A 21,885-nucleotide genomic window follows, 5' to 3' on the forward strand; every position below is an offset into this window, starting at 1 on the left:
TGTAACTGTGTAACTGTGTAATAGACTGCAATGGAGAAGCTGCAGAAAAGCATGTAGTGCATTTTTACCACGATTTGCATTTTTAAATCTGCCCAACAACAAATTTTCCCCAAAAAAGGCATAAAAATCGCAAAACACAAATCGCTGTAAAATTACAACAAAATTCTGGCAAAATCGCAGTAAAAAATAAAAAAAATGGAAAGCACAGCAAAAATCACTACAGAAATGCTCAAAAGCAACATGGATAGGTATGAATCGAGCCTTAATGAAGCCAAATTCTCACCTGTTAACCTGATTTCATCTAAAACCGGATACACACAGGCCAGTTCTTCAGAAACCAGCCCACATTCAGCCCTGTGTACAGCAGCCTGTCCTACAGTAGCCAGACTAATGTTTCGGCTTCTTACAAACAGGCATGCTGGAAAAACAGCAGCCAATCGGCATCCAATCAATGATTGCAACCAGTTGTCAGAACACAATAGTTCAGCAGGAAAATCACTGTACTAACATCACATAGTTAGTACAGCAAATTCCTCCTTTTTTTTTTTATGCAGTTCACTGGGTTGAATAAAAAAAAAAATAACAGTGTGTACCAGGCTTTAGTGGTTAGTGTAATAAAGTCCTCGGATGCTGTTTTTTTTTTAATGGCAGCTATAAAGATCTCATGGATTCTAAAGGCAGCAGCCTTGCCTGGTCCCCACAATGTTTTATGAGATATAATAATACATTCATAATGTGTTTTTGCTATTATTGTAACCATACGTACAGTCGGGACCTGTTTTTAGAATCGTTTATAGTACCATTATAGTATATTGAATGAATTCTAAAGAAGGCAAACAGCTTACTGAATTGAAACTGGTCATAATATCATAACTATGGGACGTAATATCATAACTATTTGCCCGATGGCTGATTTCTGTATCAAGTGACAGTACATTTTATTCAGCGCAGTCAATGGTAACAAAGTTAGGATGACACTTGTCAGCTGTTTGAAATGCATTCTATCCTTCTGCAGCCAGAGGCAGGGTTAGACATCCTAGAAATTAAGCGAAATGGAACTTGTGTGCTCCTTTAAAATAGCGACTGTCATTCAAAACCTTGCAGACAGAGTTGACAGATGAGGTCACTCCCACATGTTCACTGTTAAGACATATAGCTCTCTGGGACAGAGCACTCCTAAATCCGTGTATGCTTAACAGAGCCTGCAAGACAAACAGCACCACAGTAAGAGTAACATGCCTTTCATTTCATGCCTTTACTTACAATTACAATGGTGTTAAACATATATCAGTAGTAGATGTTAGTAGCGCTAGCAGTAGTAGTAGCACATTTGTAGTAGCATTTCATCTTCTTATTTTTTTTCTATTACCATCTGATATCTTTCATATAACAAACAAGAAGCTTTTAGAAGAGAAAACTTTTTTTAATGTATTATGATGATTATACAGTCATTATTACTATTGGCATTAGTGTTTTATATTTATATTATCACATCATATTATTACATCATATGTGCTTGCTGTTTTATTTCCTCAAACTGATTTTTTTTTTACTGTTACCATCAATTTCTTTTTAACTATTTAATATTAGGTGTTACCAGGCTCTAGACTTACTGCTCGCACATACATGTGTGTATAATATTATAGTTATAATTTGCATTTCACAGTAATAAAGCACATAGTTTTCCAGTTTCAAAGAATTCATTATGCCATTTTTTTACAAAGATGTGTTAGTATCTACAAAGAGAATGTGCTTTGAATTGTGCTTTACTTTGCTTGAGCGATGCGTATGATTTTTTTGTCGTTTTCTTAAAATACTGAATATTGATGAGTATTGATGAATATTGTTTCTAGGCAGAAATGTCTTTATTGTAACGCTTGCAAAGCTCTGACTGTACACAGAGAATACATAGGTTGACTCACTAAAGGCATTTTTTTTCTTGCACCTGATTGGGCAGTCTTTGCAAAGTGAATTTTAGCCACATTTGCTAAACTAAGGAAAAAATCCCTTGCGAAGTGAACAACCCCTTTGCCTACCAGCACACAGCAAATCATTTACTTCGCTGCATGTTTGCTGTGCTGTGCTGAACTGAACACAATATGCAGCATTCCTCCTGATGGTTTTGATGATACAGTAGGGGGAGATTTACTAAAACTGATGCACACAGAATGTGGTGCAGCTGTGCATAGTAACCAATCATATTCTAACTTTAGCTTGTTCAATCAGGCTTTGACAATAAGTCCCCATTCACATTGGGGTGGTTTGACAAGCAATTTGACATGTCAAATCACATGCCAAATCGCAACCTATGGGTCCTTTCACACAGTCCGCATCCGCCGGCGGACTCCATTCTGCTCAGTGGGGGATTAATCCACCGATCCCCACTGAGCAGGCGGATGACAGTTGAGTCTCCGCTCTGTGTGCAGAGATGGAGCTGTCAGATCCCTGCTGTCCTCTATGGAGAGATCAGATGAGAATGGATCGCCTGTCCGTTCACATCTGATCCGATCCACTGGACGGATGGAAAAAGGGTTTCCATCCGTCCGGATTTCACGGACAGGATCGGATGCGGATAGCAGCGGGTGTCAGCGGAGATGTCTCCGCTGACATCCGCTGCCCCAAAGGGATGCATGGAGGATCCGATCAGATCCGCCTTAAAAACTGACAGGCGGATGTGATCTGATCTGATCGTTCGTGTGAAAGGACCCTATTGCCGGCAACGGCACTGTCCCAATTGGTGCTACGTTACACTTTGCGGAGCTGCACCGATTTCCAAAAGTAATTCCTGCACTATTTTTGGCAACTTTGGGGGCGATTTCAATAGACATCTGTGCATGAGTCCGCTCATATGTCTTTCAAATCACCCCCGAACTTGCACTAAAATGTGGGTTTGAAATAATGCGAGTTCAGCTAAATTTGCATGATTTCAAACCCGCGTTCAGTATGAACGCACCCTAAAACCTGGATGCTGATTGGGTACTATGCACAGCTGTACCAGATTCTATGTGCACCAGTAAGATAAATCTCCCCTCTCCCCAATAAATCTCCCCTCTCTGCTCAGTGTTTCTGGAAGGTGTGCTCTCCTCTAGGACCGCATGATTGGGGATTCCCAGGTTATTTACACATATCAATGAGGTTCAATGTTCTTTGTTTTATGCACAAAGTAACAGTCAGTACCAAGTATAATGAAATGCTCACCTGTGTGTATTTATATAGTCTAACACAAAAGTAGACAACACATAAACAGACAAATTGTATAATAAATAGCATCAGTATATTAATAAATCTTTAAAGTAATAATACATAGGTAAAATACAAGCACTGCCCATATAAAAGTTAAAAATCTTAGGATAAAAACTGTCCTTCCCCCTGGATATACAAGTGCTGGTAGACCTCGGGCACTCACCACTAGAAAGGAGAAGGAAGAACAGTCTTTTAAATTACAGACCTAAGCAAACGTACAATGTAAGACTTGCTAAACATTTTACACCAGTAATATTTTGAATACCGTAGCTTCAAGCAATTGAACATATACTGTGTCAAACACTTCTTTCTTGTGCTCAAATTTGAGACTCCAGGGAAAAGTTCTTGCTGGTGGACACTGCTGGCAATGGATCATCTATAGGATGTTCCTTCATTCAAGCATTTCCAAAAACCTTATTTTTGGTTCATTATTCATTTAAGAAAACTAAAATAACAGAAGCAAGCTTGACCCTTGAAGCCTTTTCTGTAACTCTAAACATTCTCCTGCAATAATTAGAGTAAACCCAGTCTTTTCCCTAATTTAACATTTAAAATTTGTATTCATTTTGTTGCTGTCTAGCCATTGAAGTAGAAGAGTGGGTTCAGGGAATTATAAGAAATGTCACGAGAATTTAAGCTTAAGTAACAAGCATCTATCTCATCTTTCTCTGAAGGTTTCTTTGAAGGTTCTTGGCTTGTAAAGTGTACATTCCCACATAAGCAAATATCATATAGACATGAGTGGACAGTTACAAATCAGCTCATCTAGCTCTGCTACGATCCTCTCCTGTGATCTGATCTGTCTGGTGTCAATCACATGCTCGCTGGTACCTAATGAAGCCATTTTTTCTTCTCTATTTCTTTTTTTTTTTTTTATTAAAAAAAAGTAAAACCAAATACTTGTAGTTTGCCTACTAAAAATACCAACCTATTACAGTAGACAAAGATGTTAGTTGCCTGGCTGTCTTTCAATTCAATATTTTCAAAGACTCAGACTTGGAACAAGTATGCAGTTCAGAAAAATCAGAGTCAAGTCAGGACTCCTAACCTGCATAGATTGTTCAAAGTATGTGCTTTAGAAATAATCACTATGATATTGGAGCAAACAGCATTTTCAATGGAAGAGGTCATTAATGGCAGCCTCCTTATTTCTTCACTGTAAGCTTCCTTTAAGAACATGTGTGGGTCTTTTGCTCCTTTTTTTGTCCAAAGGATTGATATTATATATACACGGTATACTGTATGAAAAAGGATGACAGATAAGGTTCAGAATGTTATGTTATGGCTGCCAGGTTACAGTGGCTACCATGGCATTCAGGAATTTCATACTAATTAGTAATTATCACAGATAGCTTTTGGCGTAAGATTAGGTCTATGGCAAAGCAGGAAATTAAGCATTTTTAGGGGTAAGTGTTAGTAAATAACACTGGACAGCCATCTGTTGCCTTGGGCTTTGTGAGAGATGCCAGTGCCTGCTTAATTAAAATGAGGATTTAACATTTCGAGTTGACTGCATGTACAACCCTACCCCCAGAGATCAGGGGAGCCCTGGAGAGATACATTTTTCCCAGGATCATTGTAGTTAGCTGGCATTGATGAGGGGTGAGTAATGCTAGTTCTTTTTGTTATAGTTATGGGAATGATATGTTAATATGGATAATATGATGATATGGGAATTCACTGCCTATAGACTGTGCAGTTCTGCCTAGGCTATATCAGAAATTGCTCTGAGAGGTAATCAGGTGAAAGAAACCCTGCTAAACCAATGATTCCAAGACTGACCTGCCTTGGATTTCTTACAGAACCAAATTTGGGTAATTCTGTTTCAATTTGTGAGGGTGCTACAGACTGCTTTTACTTTTAAATGGCATGCTACACAGGACTGTATAACTTTATCATTGTGCAATATTCTGAACTTCTAGGTGTCTTGTTAAGACCTGGGCTGACAAGGATGGTGTACATCAATGCTCCTGGATAATAAAAAGTTCTGATCAGGACTGCAAACACACATTCTGCTGTTTTTTTTTTTTTTTGTAACCTATAGCAAGTGTTATTGGTACCAGATGGGGCAGACAGACATTCTCTCTCTCGTCAGTCATGACTCTGCCCCCTCGTACATTTTACCCAATGATCTTGAAAGGGCTGGCTCATAATGCACCATTTCAGTAAAGTTATTGTATTGCACACAGAGTGTATGCATCTGGTGCTACCTGCCCATCAATCCAATCTCTTGGTTATGATATACTGGGCTACAATGTTACTTTGATGTGACAAGCTACAAATTCTTCTTGACATAAATGGATTTCTCTCCAGATGTTAACCCCTCTGTAAATTGATCATTACAGAGGGATTACATCTGGGAGTCCCATTTTAACTGACACATGGTTTCTTTTCTCACCAAATTAAGCCAGTGTTGATCTCTGTTGTTTAAGGAATACTTATTTCATCATATTCTATTACACCTTTCACAATTTATGCTCATACAATTTATTCTACTCTTGTTTTCTTTTCTTTTGTTTCTTAAATGAGAATAGAACACCTCATGGCAAATGTTACCAACAAGCTTCTTTTTATGATTCACTTTATAATTACCGAATCCCACGCAGAACAGTCACTCATCATGACTCATGTAACTTTTTGTTTTACCCGTTTTCCTTGTATATTATTATAAACTGAATGGAAAAAAAATATTTGCTTGAAGATTAAATTGGAGCTTTAATCAGTAGTTTGGAGTTTGGTTTTCAGAGGAAAGTATTGCATAAGGATCTGCTGCCCTCTACTGTCTGAATTTGTAAATGCCTGTAAAAAATGTTCTATGCACTTTTGTTCCCTGGGCCGTTGGCTTTGAAACCCTGGAAGAAGGAAGTGGAGAGAGAGAAGGTCTCAGCCACATGTCCTGTCCATGCTGCTAAACCCTAAGCCAGAAGGGGCTATTATGCAAGTATTCCTATGATCTAATAGTATAGCTGCAGCTGCTGAGTGTGTATGTAAATCCTTGTGAAAGATGCCAGGGTGCCAGGAAACCAGACCACACGAAGATGCAGTAAATAAAGCGATTTATTAATGCAACAATAATAATCGTACAGCAAGAGAGAGAAGCGAAATCAAGAACAGCCGGCGTCAAGTTCGGAAGCGGATAGTCATCCAAGCCAGGATCAAGTCCAGGAACGGGTAGTCATCCAGGCCGAGATAGAGTCCAGAAGCAGGTAGTCTGCTAAAGCCGGGTCGTCAACCAGTGCGGTGTTGTCTGCCGATGCGGAATCAAGAGCCAGGAGGGTCATCAGCCAAGCCAAGTCATGCACAGAGAAACCACAGAGGCCAGAGGACTGTTAGCAGTGATGCACCTTGGAGCACAAATGCACGGGCAAGGTCTGAAAGCCATCAGGTGATATTTATATAGTCAGGTGTGCAACATCATCACTGAGCGACACCCAGGCAGCAGACAGGTGATGATGTAACAGAGTTTAAAAGAGACAGCAGTCTGCACATGTCCAAGATGGCTGCCAACAGGAAGGCAAGGTAGGACCTTGACATAGAGTAGCTCTGCTCTGTCCTTGGTATTATGTTGTATTTCACATTCACAATGCCAGATAGCTAGGTCTGCGCTACTGTATGTATAGTTGTCACCTTTCAGTACTGTGGTGATCTAAAGTTTGGGCACCCCAGGTAAAAATTTGTATTAATGTGCATAAAGAAGCCAAGGAAAGATGGAAAAATCTCCAAAAGGCATCAAATTACAGATTAGACATTCTTATAATATGTCAAAAAAAGTTAGATTTTATTTCCATCATTGACACTTTCAAAATTACAGAAAACAAAAAAATGGTGTCTGCAAAAGTTTGGGCACCCTGCAGAATTTATAGCATGCACTGCCCCCTTTGCAAGGCTGAGACCTGCCAGTGTCATGGATTGTTCTCAATCATCATCTGGGAAGACCAGGTGATGTCAATCTCAAAGGTTTTAAATGCCCAGACTCATCTGACCTTGCCCCAACAATCAGCACCATGGGATCTTCTAAGCAGTTGTCTAGAAAACTGAAACTGAAAATAGTTGACGCTCACAAAGCTCAGATATTGACATTTTCAGATGTCAATATCCTCTGTTCGGAATGTAATTAAGAAATGGCAGTATTTAGGAACAGTGGAAGTTAAAGCAAGATCTGGAAGACCAACAAAAATATCAGACAGAACAGCTCACAGGATTGTGAGAAAAACAATTCAAAACCCACGTTTGACTGCACAATCCCTCCAGAAAGATCTGGAAGACACTGGAGTTGTGGTACACTATTCCACTATAAAGACATACTTGTACAAATATGGTCTTCATGGAAGAGTCATCAGAAGAAAACCTCTTTTACGTCCTCACCACAAAAATCAGCATTTGAACTTTGAAAATGAACATATAGACAAGCCTGATGCATTTTGGAAACAAGTTCTGTGGACCGATGAGGTTAAAATTAAACTTTTTGGCCGGAATGAGCAAAGGTACATTTGGAGAAGAAGGGGCACAGAATTTAATGAAAAGAACCTCTGTCCAACTGTTAAGCATGGGGGTGGATCAATCATTCTTTGGGGTTGTATTGCAGCCAGTGGCACAGGGAACATCTCACGAGTAGAAGGAAAAATGGATTCAATAAAATTTCAGCAAATTTTGGATGGTAACTTGATGCCATCTGTGAAAAAGCTGAAGTTAACGAGAGGATGGCTTCTACAAATGGATAATGATCCTAAACACACCTCGAAATCTACGGGGGATTACATCAAGAGGCATAAACTGAAGTTTTTGCCATGGCCTTCACAATCTCCTTACCTCAACATAATTGAAAATCTATGGATAGACCCTAAAAGAGCAGTGCGTGACAGACAGCCCAGAAATCTCAAAGAACTGGAAGACTTTTGTAAGGAAAAATGGGCAAAGATACCTCAAACAAGAATTGAAAGACTCTTGGCTGGCTACAAAAAGTGTTTACAAGCTGTGATACTTGCCAAAGGGGGCAGTACAAGATATTAACTCTGCAGGGTGCCCAAACTTTTGTAGATGCCATTTTTATGTTTTCTGTAATTATGAAAGTGTAAATGATGGAAATAAAATCTAACTTTTGTTGACATATTATAAGAATGTCTAATCTTTAATTTGATGCCTTTTGGAGATTTTTCCATCTTTCCTTGGCTTCTTTATGCACATTAATACAAGTTTTTACCTGGAGTGCCCAAACTTTCGATCACCACTGTATATTGGTAGATGAACCTGTTTATTGCAATATAGTTCATAAGCAGCTCCTGGTATTCTTGTTAACACTGTCCCTTCTGGTCTGGAATTATATAGCTAATTTTAGCTTAGGGCTTAATAACCAGCATAGGCTAGAGCCAGGGTAGGCTTCCAGTGACCATGTCAGGATCATAGTCTTAGAGGTCTGGTCGCATGACAGCCAAAACTGTTAGGGAGGGACAAAAACACAAAATTAGATAGGCTGTTCCTGCCAGTGAGATGCTATGTTTGGCTGGTTGGACAACAGTTGGAGGATCACCACTGCTGATTTTGCCTTAAGGCCTCAGATACAATGACAGATGCCACATCATCCTCAGAGGTCCCTGTCCTGGGAGAGAGACACCACCAACTTTATTATTAAACCCGCTTTCCCACTTAGCAAAGGTTCTGGTTCTCTTATTTACCTACAGGTTTAGTGCAATATTCTGTTTGGGGAGGGCCATTTCTCATAAACCCCCCCCCCCCCAAAAAAAAAGAGAGCATCAAGAGTTTAAATTGCATGTTACAGATACGACAATCCTGCTTCTGATTTACTGATTAGCTGCTCTGAAATCCAGGTTTGTATTATTCATTATACCAGGTACCTCTCAAAACCATTAAAGATTTTAAGCCTACAGAAGGGATTTCCAAAAAATGCAAGAAATTCTTCATTTTAATTGGGATGCCTCTTGATACTTACATGGAAGAGTTACCATCTCAATTTGTACTATAGTAAGCAACAGCATTCTATCCCATTCTTCCATCCATTACTCGGGGAGCTAAAGTCTGAAAAGTCTTATAAAGTAAAACGCATGCATAAAATGGTTGTGCCGCATTTTTTTTTTATAGTTAAGTAAAATATTTAATTGCAAATCTCTGTCCCAAGAAAGCTCAACAACTATAAAAGGGCAAGGCTGATTTAGACTTGCTCACACGTGTTTTAATGCTATCAAAATGTCACCATAGATGGATTTTTAATCTGTCATGTATCTGTATCTGGCACATAAGCTTTGTTTGTTCATTTTTGGAAAAAATTATATATTTCTTTTGAGGGTTTTCTGCATAGTTGGTTTATGTGACTTCCCAGAAATATTTGCTGTGCTTATAATTTTCCGCTATGTCAAGAGGTAGTAACTTATTAAAGCAGCATATAAAATATATATTCATTAGCTGTAGTTGATTTATTTGAAATGCTATGTTTTTCAGTGGTAGCAGCAAATAGGTCACATTTTAAATATTTTTGTCTCTGTGGCTCACTAAATAGCAATGTGACAGTAATTTATTTATGCTTTAGTCAGGGAATGTAAAATCTAGTAAACGGTACATAAAAGGGTTGAAGTTTACTACATTCACTGTTTTGCAGCCCATTCACTAACTGAAACAGCTTGATCAGCATGCCAAATGTATGGGATTTTAATACAGCTAGGACATGCATATGCTTTGACAGTGCTTCAACATTTCTCCAGTGTGATTTGGAATGATGTTAACATTACACAGAGAAGGAATTTATATTAACATTACACTGATATATAGTATACATACTCTATATACCTAAGCAAACAATGGCAGCGTATCCATTTATTTACTAGCAAACCAAAGGTGCATATTGATAGATTAGTGCACTGGATAAATTATTCAGGGTTCTTTAATCCAGTAATAACAAATATACAGCAAACAGCTTTTTAAGATGTAATTATGTGTTGGAGTGTCCTAATTGTCTAATTAGAAAGGAATAACACTATGATGTTGGTAATAGAGTCAGTGAATAGTTAACAAAAAAAAGTAAACAATAAAATTGTATGTCCTCAGAGGATGCTTAAAAATCATTTATGAATAAGTAGGAAAGGGAATGAACGGTACAAAAACCATGTACTCCAGAGGGGCAATAAATTATCCCTTTGTTTTTGAATAGTCTAAGGGTCCTTGCACATGAGCGGGTGGGCCCATTTCAACAGAAATGCCAGTATCTTTCCTCCACACAGGCAGTCTAGGTGCAGCATGCAGTTTTCCATAGACATGAATAGCTGTGCGTTTTCTGTACGTGGATATACGGCGATGCTATTATAAACCCAAGTATAGCTAGGATGTATGCAAAAAACTTTCTTCTGAACATTTCTTTCCCTAAGGCAGGGGTTTCCAAACTTTTTTAAACAAAGGGCTGGTTTACTGTTCTTCAGACATTAAAGGGGGCAGACTGTGGCCAGCGGGAGTAGAAAATGTCCTGGTGTGAGTGGAAGTAAAAAATGCCCTCTTGGCATCAGTGGGAGGAATAGTACCCTATCATTGGTGTCAGCGAGAGGAATAGTGCCCCATCATTGGTGTCAGTGGGAGAAATAGTGCCCCATTATTGGTGTCAGTGGAAGGAATAGTGCCCCCATCATTGGTGTCAGTGGGAGGAATAGTGCACCATTATTGGTGTCAGTGGGAGGAATAGTGCCCTATCATTGGTGTCAGTGGGAGGAAAAGTGCCCTATCATTGGTGTCAGTGGGAGGAAAAGTGCCCTATCATTGGTGTCAGTGGGAGGAATAGTGCCCCCTCATTGGTGTCAGTGGGAGAAATAGTGCCCCATCATTAGTGTCAGTGGGAGGAATTGTGCCCCCTCATTGGTGTCAATGGGAGGAATAGTGCCCTATCATTGGTGACAGTGGGAGGAATAGTGCCCCATCATTAGTGTCAGTGGGAGGAATTGTGCTCCCTCATTGGTGTCAATGGGAGGAATATTGCCCCATCATTAGTGTCAGTGGAAGGAATTGTGCCCCCTCATTGGTGTCAGTGGGAGGAATAGTGCCCCATCATTGCTGTCAGTGGGAGGAGTCGTTTCCCATCATTCAGCTTCGGGTGTGGCTGCTGGAAGGTTCTCTGGCTGTGTGTCTGTTGGTGCTCCAGGTGATCTGTGTAAGAGGGTGTGAGGTGAAATCCCTCCCAGCTCTCCTGGCCCCCTTCTGGGGAAGCCATGGAGGCCAGCAGGGCCTCTCCTGCTGGAGGCTCTCAGACATCCCCTGGGCGGATGGATGGCACCCCTGCTCCTGTGCAGCCCGTGGTTGGTGATCTCTCTGCACCTGGTGAGGATGAAGATGCTGGATCCATTCGGGAGCGAGTGGTGGCCGGGATCAAAGTCCTCAATAAGGAGAGAGACAAGCTCTACAAGCTTAGAGCGGATTTAAAGCGCCTGAGAAAGCAGCGTGAAGGCTTGTTCAGCAAGAACCGTGGATCCATGGATTCAGAGGTCCAATTAGCGAAAGTCCGTGTGGATCATCAAGAAACTATCGTGGCCATGATGGAAGGCAGGGATGGTCCCTTCAGGGAGAAGTTTTGCAATGAACGGAGGTTTGCAAAGATGGAGGTGGAGGAGGAGACCCCCGGTTCTGACCCCCTTCCCCCTCAAGGTGAGGTAAGCAGCCCATTGCCATCTCAGGGCTCAGGAGGCATGTTGAAAGTTATACAGGTAATGGAGTCTCCAATGCAGGAAGATCAGCTGGTGTTTGGTGATGTGGAGGACTTACCTGAGAGTGTGCCTGATAAAGTAAAGTATATAAAGCCCCAGCTTACAGATAAAACAGTTTTTGTGCCTTTTAGCACCTTGCCTAGTGATGGGTTTCCTAATGACACTCAGGGTGATTCCCCTATGCTCAGCAATGTTGTGCCTGCTGCTGATGTCTCTAAACAGGAAAAGTTGTGTTTAAAAAATGACATTTCTGCTGAAGAACCACAAAACCCAGAAGAGCCGATTAACCCCCCTTCTGCTGAGCTTAAAACTATTTCAGTCACTGTTGTACAGGACTCTACAGCGCAGCAGCAGGAAACATCTGGTACTGCATCAGAAACAGTTATCCCTAATAACATTGCAGGCATGGTGGATCCCACCATTATATGTGGAACTGATAATGCTGCTTGTTTAGGCCAAGCTGGTAAAAATAATAATAGTAGTGTACCTGATAATGTGACATCAGTGTGGGGTCTTGGCCCTAAAAAACCTACATTTGCACAGGTGGTAAGCTGTGCTCCTGGCAATATCACCAAGCCAGGGTTACAATCAAGGAGGATCTCTGCTTCTAATCAGGGTTTTCCCTCGCGGGCTGCCACTATGAGCGCCATTGGATCTGGTATTGGATCTATGGCTTCTGCTGGGGGTCCAAGGCGGAACGTAGTCCTCCTTAAATGGGAAGGTGGTGCAGTCCCTCTAGCAAGGCGTATGGTGGTGGACCTGATCTTAGATATGGGTTTTGGGGCTAATGACCTATATGCCCTGATACATGTGGCTGGAAGCCGGGAATACACAGTTAGTTTCACCAGACCAGAGGGTCTTGACTTGTTCTGGGAACGATATATGGCTCGGTGCAGGTCAAGACCCGAATGGGAAGGTCTGGTGCCAGTGGCAGTTTCCCAAAGGTCAACAGTGAAGAAAATTACTATTGTCCTTACAAATGAGAGTGTTCCTGCTCGGGACTTAGAGGTCTGGTTGAGAAATTATGGGGATGTTTTGACCAGGCCGGATAAAATTCATGATGAGCGTGGCATCTGGACCGGGGGTTGGTCGGTAACGGTCAGGTTGGCTAGGGATGGGAATGTTGTCCGTCACCTGCCCTCCTCTGCTTTTATAGGGAGGGATAGGATGACTATTTTTTATCCCGGTCAGCCAAAACTGTGTCACCGCTGTGGAGAAAAGGGGCATTTTAGCTCCTCTTGTTCAGCACTGATCTGTTCAGTGTGTCGGGGACAGGGTCATGTGGCCAGGGACTGCACCCAGGCGATAAGGTGCAACCTGTGCCTGCGCCTTGGCCACCCCTACAGCCGATGTGCTGAAGCCTGGCATAATATGGATAGAGAGGTGATAGATGATCTGTTAAGGCTGGACAGGATGGAGGATGAGGCCCCTGTTGTACCACCCTCCTCTGCGGTGACTGACCCCCCTGGTCTTGTGCAGGATCCCTCCCTAGTCCCTGTGCCCACCCCTCCTGTATCTGTAAGTTTTCCTTCTGTGTCTGTCCCTGTGTCCCCCCGGCCTACTGTACCGGCTCCTCTTGTGTCAGAATCTGCCAAGTCTGTGCCCCCTGAGTCAGTTATTCCTGATCAGTCTTCCCTTCCTAAGTGTGACCTTAAAGAAGCCCCCCACCCACCAGGAGTGGTAGAGGGTACCAAAAAGGGTGCTGCTGCGGCTTCCTCTGTAAAGAAGTCTTCTGTGAAGACTTCAAAGAAGAAGAAGAAAACAAGAGATGAAAGCATCTCTGAATCTGACCTTCAGTACCTGGAGGAGAGAAGGAAGGTTGTGAGGCGGAAGAGACAGACGGTGAGGACGGAACAGGGACAGGATGCCTCAGTGACTGTCTCCAACCGTTCTAGGGCTTCTGCTTGGGATATCTCCTCATCTGGGGATTCTTCTGAGCAGAATTCAGATATTGAAATGGAGTTGGAGGAGGCTTCAAGAAAGAGAGAGGCTTCTGGTGATGAGCAGCAGAGGGGAGCTAAGAAGGAATCCACCCAATAACCCAAATGGCGGTTCCCCCTCCGTTAAAAGTGGTGACAATAAATGTCGCCAGCATTAAGTCGGTAAGAGCTCGTTCTATGGCCTTATTTTTGTTCAGCCAATTAGATGCTGAAATTTTATTTTTGCAGGAGACTAGGCTCACCTCCTTGGCAGATATTCATATGGCCAAGAGAGAGTGGAGGTATGGTCCATCTTACTGGTCTCTTGCGGCCGAGCCTTACGGCGGGGTGGCGGTGTTGTTTAAAACCGGCATGGTAACTGTCCGGCGGGTTATTGAGGTGGAGATTGGGAGATGTATGGTCTTAGACGTTCTTGTGGGAGGGCAGGACCTGCGCCTAATTAATATTTATGGGCCGCACACAAAGTGGGACAGGAAATGCCTTTTTACAAGGATCAAGCCATTTCTTTTTACATCCCGGCAAGTGGTTTTTGGAGGTGACTTTAATACTGTGACTAGGCCCAAGGACAGGAAGGACTTCAATGACCGGCTGGGATATGATAGCGTTTTTTTAAATAGTATGGTTAGGGATGCTGGTCTTGTGGATGTGCACATTAAGCACCTCCCGGATGACACAGGGTTCACCTTTCATCGAGGTAATAGTCAGAGTAGGATAGATAGGTTTTTTTTGAAGGAGGCCTCTGCTTTCTCACCCCCAGTGGTGCAGGCGGTGGAGTTCTCTGATCACTGTATGCTATCTGTGGTCTTGAATGCTTCAGATTTCCCTCAGAGGGGCAAAGGCATCTGGAGATTAAATTCGACTCTCCTTGAGGAAGAACATGTTAGACAATCCTTTGAGGAATTCTTTCAGGCACAGGTGACCATCCTGGACTTTTGTAGCAGCAAGGCTGAGTGGTGGGAGCTGACCAAAAAGAGGATTGCTGGATTCTTCAGGGGCCTAGCCAATAAAAAACATTTTAATAGATACATGACCTACCAACGTTTGCGGAGGAAGCTGGATATTCTTGTCTCGAGAGGAGGAGATCCTGGGGCAATCTCTGAAGTGAAAATCCTCCTCAGGAAGTGTCAATATGACCGGCATACCTCTTTGGTTCTGGAGCGGGACTATGGGAAATACCACTCGCCTGACCCTTACCAGAACTGCAAACAGGGTGTAGCTGTTAAGATGGTCGTTGGCCTTAAGGATAGTACAGGTTCCTTGACAAAGTCCAGGTCAGGGATCCTGGAGGTCGTGAGGTCTTTTTATGCTGAACTTCTTGGGAGGAAGGAGCTTGACCGAGACAAGATGGAAAGCTTTTTGGACTCTATTCCAGGTCTAAATGGTGGAGATGTCCCTTTGATGAATTTGACAGAAGAGATCACAGTTGAAGAGGTGACGAGGGCAATTGAACAGCTTGGCATCAAGAAGTCACCTGGACCGGATGGTCTGACGGCTGAGTTTTACAAAGCCTTTAAGTCTATTCTGGCCCCACATTTGGTAGAGATTTTTAACAGTTGTCTTGCTGAGGGGGTGCTTCCCACTTCCATGAGACACTCAGCTGTGATTCTTCTTTCAAAAGGTAAAGATCCTTCGATGATTGAGAATTGGCGCCCCATCAGCCTTCTCAATGTCGATAGAAAGGTGCTGGCGAAGATACTTTTCTGGCGCCTATCGGCAGTAGCAGAGTCTTTGCTTTCTCGCCATCAGCACTGTTCGATCCAGGGTAGGAGCACCTTCACAGCGGTTTTAGCTGTCCGGGAGGCCTTGGAGCAGTGCAGGGCTGCAGGCTGGGGAAAGTATCTACTGGCATTAGATCAGGCAAAGGCTTTCGATCGTGTCAACCATGAGTACCTGTGGTTGCTCTTTAGTAAGTACGGTCTGCCGGGTGGTTTTGTCGATTGGTTAAAAGTTTTGTATAAGGGGGCAGAAAGCTTCCCTCTTGTTAATGGTTGGGTTGGACAGTCCTTTGAGGTTGGTTCTGGGGTGCGCCAGGGTTGTCCGCTGAGTCCCCTGCTCTATGTGTTTGCAATCGACCCCTTCATCAGGAGGCTAGAGAGCAGCATGTTGTGTGGGGTACCAGTGGGAATCCCGGGTGAGCCGCCTTTGAGGGTTGTTGCCTATGCGGATGATGTGTCAGTGATTGTCACTGGGACAGATGAAGCGGAGGAGGTGGTCTCTCTGACATCACGGTACTCTGAAGCATCAGGCTCCAAGATCAATCAGGAAAAGAGTGAAGTTTTTTGGATGGAAAAGGAAGGTGAGGGGTTTGATCTCCCGGACACTTTTCCAGTGCCCCAGGAAAAAATTAAGATATTAGGCATTGAATTTGGACCTGGCGATTATGGCCTCAAAAACTGGGAAGGCATGCTGGAAGTTGCCAATACTAAGGTGGTCAGCTGGAAGAGATGGAAGTTATCTCTGAGGGAAAGGGTTGATCTGATTAAGACTTACCTGATACCGATCTTCTTGTATGTCAGCCCTGTCTGCATCTTGCCAGTGTCTCTCTATGCTAGGATCTATAGTGTGTTCTTCCAGATGCTGTGGGGGAACAGACTGAACCCCATCAAGAGGAATGTCACCTATCTATCCAGGAGGGAGGGTGGCTTAGGTATGGTCAACCCCGTTCTTTTCTTTTCTCTGCTATTTCTCAAGTTTAACATTGGTAGTATGCTTGCAGTGAAACCTCCTGGATGGGCAGGCATGTTTAGATCTTGGTTTAGGCCTTTTCTGCGACTTTGGGAAGAAGGTGGCCAAGTGAAGAATCTCAGGGGTCATCGTGGTCAGCTCCCAGCCTATGTCGCTCCGTGTCTGAAGTTGCTGCGGCAGTGGCGACTGTCGGCTGAAGATCTCAGATCCGCTCCGAGGAAAGTCCTTATGAGCCGAGTCTTGAGTGAAGTCTTTCATGACCCACTGGCCTTAAGGGATTGCCCAGGCCCAATTTTGAGGGAAGGGTTAAGATTGATTAATTTGGCTAGAGTCCCCCTTAAATTCAGGGATCTGGCCTGGTTGTGCTTCCACGGGAGGCTTTATGTTCGGGGCAATTTGAAATTCCGCAGTGGGATGGATCGTGGTTGTCCTCGGGAGGAATGTGCAGGTGAGGAGGAGACTATGGACCATTTTCTGCTTCGTTGCCCTTTTAACATAGAGGTATACAAACAGGTTGGGCGGGCCCTCGGTGTTCCTTTCCTCTCCAGGCTGGGTTATGCTGAGTGGGTGTACGGAGCATTCAATACTGGTGGGGGCTTTTGTTTGGATACACTTTTTTTAGTTAGTTTAGTAGTCCGTTATTACACATGGAACGCACGGTGTCAGGTCACCCTTCGGCGTAAAATCCTTCCTGTTCAGGTGGTGGTGTGTGACATTCTGCATGAGGTGGGGAAGATTCGGGCGCTTGAGAGAGACAAGTGGGGTCAGAGGGCTTGGCTGAAGGCGTGGAGGGGTTTCAGGCCTCCCTGACTGCCAGGAGTCTCTTTCCCGGGTGTGGCTTTCTGTCTCTTATCACCCTAGATTTTTTCTTAATGCTCAGTTTTTGATAAATGGCTGCATACATAGGTGATGGGCTGTGCCTCTTAGGCCCTCTCTGCTGCTTTATGTAAATAGTTTTCTAAGAATGTTGGAAGTGGATTATGTATATATTGTATATATTCTGCACATGGATGTGAATTCCTTTGTTTTTTTTTTGTTGGAATATTGTACTATAGTTCTGTTTTTTACTTTTGTATAAAATATGTTGCTTGATTCTTTTCAATAAAAGATCAATAGTGCCCCATCATTAGTGACAGTGGGAGGAATAGTACCCTATCATTGGTGTCAGTGGGAGGAATAGTGCCCCATCATTAGTGTCAGTGGGAGGAATTGTGCCCCCTCATTGGTGTCAATGGGAGGAATAGTGCCCCATCATTAGTGTCAGTGGGAGGAATTGTGCCCCCTCACTGGTGTCAGTGGGAGGAATAGTGCCCCATCATTAGTGACAGTGGGAGGAATAGTACCCTATCATTGGTGTCAGTGGGAGGAATAGTGCCGCATCATTGGTGTCAGTGGGAGGAATAGTGCCCCATCATTGGTGTCAGTGGGAGGAATAGTGCCCCATCATTGGTGTCAGTGGGAGGAATAGTGCCTCATCATTGATGTCAGTGTAGGAATTATGTCCCACCGTTAATGTCAGTTGTAGGAATAGTGCCCAAAGGGCCTGATAAAGGCAATTAAAGGGCCACAGTTTGGAGACCACTGCACTAAGGTGCACTAACTATCTTTCAACATCACAACTCAGATAGCAGTCTTGAGTTAGAAGAAGAAGGGGTAATACCTGGAACACTTTCTTAAACCTTTACATCTACAGTCTCCTCTTGGCCAGCATCCACATGACATTGCACTTGCTGCAGAGATCCAGAGACACAGTGGCAACACGCCGCTCTGGCTCTTACAATCCAGAGATGATCTTTCTGGTGACACAGGAAGGCTCAGACAGAGGCAGCTGTGACGGTGGCAGCAGGGTGAACAGAAGGTGGGGGAGGCCATCATCTCTGGGAGCCGAGGCAGTAGCTCATTTTCGTCCATCAGCAGGGAACAGCAAGCGACCATCATACAAAGGGCGGCACTGATCTTGTCTGTACCACTGAAACACACACATAGTGACATTTAGGAGGATTGCGAGGGGTGAGGGGGTGAGGACAGTTCCTGTGTGTTCTGGGCCATCAGATCTGAAGGTCTGTCCACACACCAACCACCATGCCCCCCCCCCCCCCCCCCAAGCCAGGATCCATGGAGGAGGAGAGGGTGCTCACCTATGATCTTACTGCATCATATTTTAGGTTACCCTGTACATAACCCTTTACAAGTTTTTTGAGCAAATAATCCTTTAAAACAAAAGACACTGTATCCTGATTGTTGACAGTGGTGGGTCAGTGTGTTGTTGGGCATAGTTACAGGACGGGTCACCATTAGGAAAGGCATGAGAGCCTCTTATAATACAGCATTTACATTGGGGGGGTGAGTACTACAAAAGCCTAACCCAAGGTACATAAAAAAGAGTGGTTTTACTGCTTAGCGCTTTGCTTTAAGTCTATGGACTATGGAGATTCTTACAGTAGGGGAGAGCACATAGAGGATCTTATTGGTACGATTCTGCTTCTTTATTGACCAGTTAGTAGGCTGGATGATGGTCTTTCAAGTTGGAGGTCTGGGATCTAGTTATGCTGCCTGGTTGGAGTTATTGGATCACTAGCTGAACATAATTACAAATCTTTTGAAAAGTAAAACAGTTTATAAACACACATTTACACACATACTGTGCATGCATATGCACACACACTGTGCACACTAACACACTGTGCACGCATAGTCCCCCTCTAGTGATGTGCATCACTCCATTGCTAATGCTTCCATCTTACTTAGTTCGGGACTCTTTGTCTGTTTTGAATAGCTGGACCACCATGAACATGAATACCTACTAACATACTAACAATTTAATTCATTTTAAGTAAAATTCCACTTAAAGAACCTACTAACATACTTATGTGCCTTGTAATCTTACTACTATTACTACTTACTACTATTAGAAAAAGGAAACATAAAAGCCTAACTGAGCTCAACCTCAATATACACTCTGTATGTTGTATCCATAGATGAGTGTAACAAGACCCAGTGATCTGACACATGTACAGTATAGAAATCAGCTTTATTAAACACAACTATCTAGACAATACAAATCCATCTATCTATCTCATAAAAGCATCATTGGCAAAATATTAAAAATTCTTACTACTATTACCCTCTGCTGAAATTCAACAGTAGTATAAATGGTGACTAGTGATCATCTAGATCTCAGTAAGTAAGAAGGATGGTGTACTTGAACATGGCAGAAACAATTTCAGTTCCCAGCCAACCAAAATAAGAGTTGGAAGCAGTGCTTTAAGTGGGCCGGTATGCACTGGTACTCAGTACCGCCACTTCCAAATATGGCTCTTGAGCATACCGCCACCTCTCCGTGGGCCTTAGCGTACCAGTACGCTGATTTTGGACATCTGCACCCTCAATTGCCCCCCCAAGAATATTTCCCACTCCAGAGCCAGACCAGTCACCACCAGTGAGTCCCCCTGCTCCAGAGTCCCAGCCCAGGCCAGGGGGGGGGGGGTGCTCTGTGGGGACCCTGGTGTGGGGTGGGGGGGAATTTATAGGCTATTATAGAGTACCGGCACCTCTTTTGGGCCACTTAAAGCACTGGTTGGAAGCTAGCATTTTTAGAGACAGTAGGAAATGAATCAGTAGTGGCAACATGCTGACACTGTTCCCATTTTTTTTTCATAAGCTTCTAAAAGGATAGATTTTTCCACAAAAAATTATCCCAAGTGCATGACTTAGGCACACTCATCTTTCCATGTGCCATCGCAAACTACCAGCAAGTTCATTAGCTACGAGCAGCCATCCAACTTAGCAACTTCAGCAGGGAGGTGACATTTCTAAACTATGTTCTTCGTCTGGACAAGTCAAGAAAGAAAGGATGGGTGGGGCATTAAGAAGCACCAATAGCTGCCTCTGCTATAGCATATTACTCAGTGTGCTGAGTGAGGGTAGTAAGGAATAGAAGGATGGAGTATTGAACTGGTTGGTGGGGCCACATCAGGGGATGGGAAGGATTATGGCACTACAGAGGGAAATCAAAGAAAGTCCCATATCTCCATGTTTTTCCCCTCCAGATTCAGTTGCTGATGCATAGGCCATAACTAGTTTGCCTTCTTTGGTCAAACATAGGCATTGCTTTGTATTTCACTGTCACTAGGTATGTCAGAATCATCAACAACACCAATGGTTGCTACTACTAAATAGAAAATAGCTGGTCAGCAAAGTGACTTTTTCAGCAGAGAATAGGTGAAGGTACGCATCATCTCCCCTCGTCCATGGGGGGGAGAGCAGTCAAATAGTAGGTGTTGTCCAACACGCATTAACAGTGGGAGGTCCTTAAAGGGGCATTGTTAATTAAAACCTGAGACTTTTCCCTCCTTTTACCCATATATGCTTTAACTATGGTGTTGCATGCAAGAGCCTAAGAGACACCTACAACACTTAGTACAATCATTACATATGTTATGCATATTTGCACATTATAGCAGAAAGATCCTGAGGGTCCTAAATTTAGAATTGTCTCTGACTGTTAACTTTCTCTTCCAGAACAATGTATTTTCCTAACATTTTTTTAATACATATGTAAATGCAAAAAAAAAAATATGTTTTTTAGGTGTAATTATTTTAGCTAAAGCATTTCTTTTTAGGGTTGCTTATAGTACACAATGCTTCGATCCCTGTAATTTTCTCTTTTTTTTTTTTTTTGTTCTATTAGGGAAAATCTTTCATTTCCTGTCCCAGAGGAAAAACAAAAAGTGGGAGAAAATCACTTGAGAGAAATCTCCTCTTAGGCCCCTTTCAGACAGAGTGGATCTGTCTAAGCAGATCTGCCTGGTCAGTAGGGGATCTGTACGCTGATCCCCGCTGAGCAGACGGATGACAGGTCCCTGTCCGCTCCACTATGAAGAGCATACATGAACACAACCCTCTCTCCTCTATGGGGCGATCGAATGAAAATGGACTGCATGTCTGTTTCCATCCAAGTGTCATCTGATCCGCCGGACGGATGGCGAACATATTGCCATCCATCTGATTTTTAGTGGCCAAGATCAGATGGAATGCCGATGGGTGTCAGCGGACATCCTCCACCCCATAAAGATCAATGGGTGGTCCTCTGGTGTAAAAGGGGCCTTAAACAGTTATGACAGGTGGAAGTGTCTCCAATGAGAGATTTCTTCTCAATTACATAGTTAGTGAGGTTGAAAAAAGACACCCGTCCATCCAGTTCAACCTATGATGTGTGTGTGTGTTTGCTGTTAACCGTTCATTGTATACCCCTGTATGTTGTGGTCTTTAAGGTGCCCATCTAATAGTTTTTTGAAACTCTCGATGCTCCCTGCTGATACGAC

General features: G+C 43.1%; 1 protein-coding gene across 1 annotated transcript in view; it reads left to right on the top strand.

Annotated features, from left to right (window-relative positions):
* Positions 1-1,196: 1,196 nt before the first annotated feature.
* Positions 1,197-21,885, top strand: part of LOC309569936 (protein FAM240B-like) — a 76,426-nt gene continuing 55,737 nt past the window's right edge. Inside the window, exon 1 of the mRNA XM_082275931.1 lies at positions 1,197-1,224. The gene's annotated coding sequence lies outside the window, so the exon portion shown is untranslated. The remainder of the gene's footprint in view (positions 1,225-21,885) is intronic.

The sequence above is a fragment of the Pelophylax lessonae genome (assembly GCF_965119305.1).
Source record: "Pelophylax lessonae genome assembly, chromosome: 1".
Taxonomy (NCBI): Eukaryota; Metazoa; Chordata; class Amphibia; order Anura; family Ranidae; genus Pelophylax; species Pelophylax lessonae.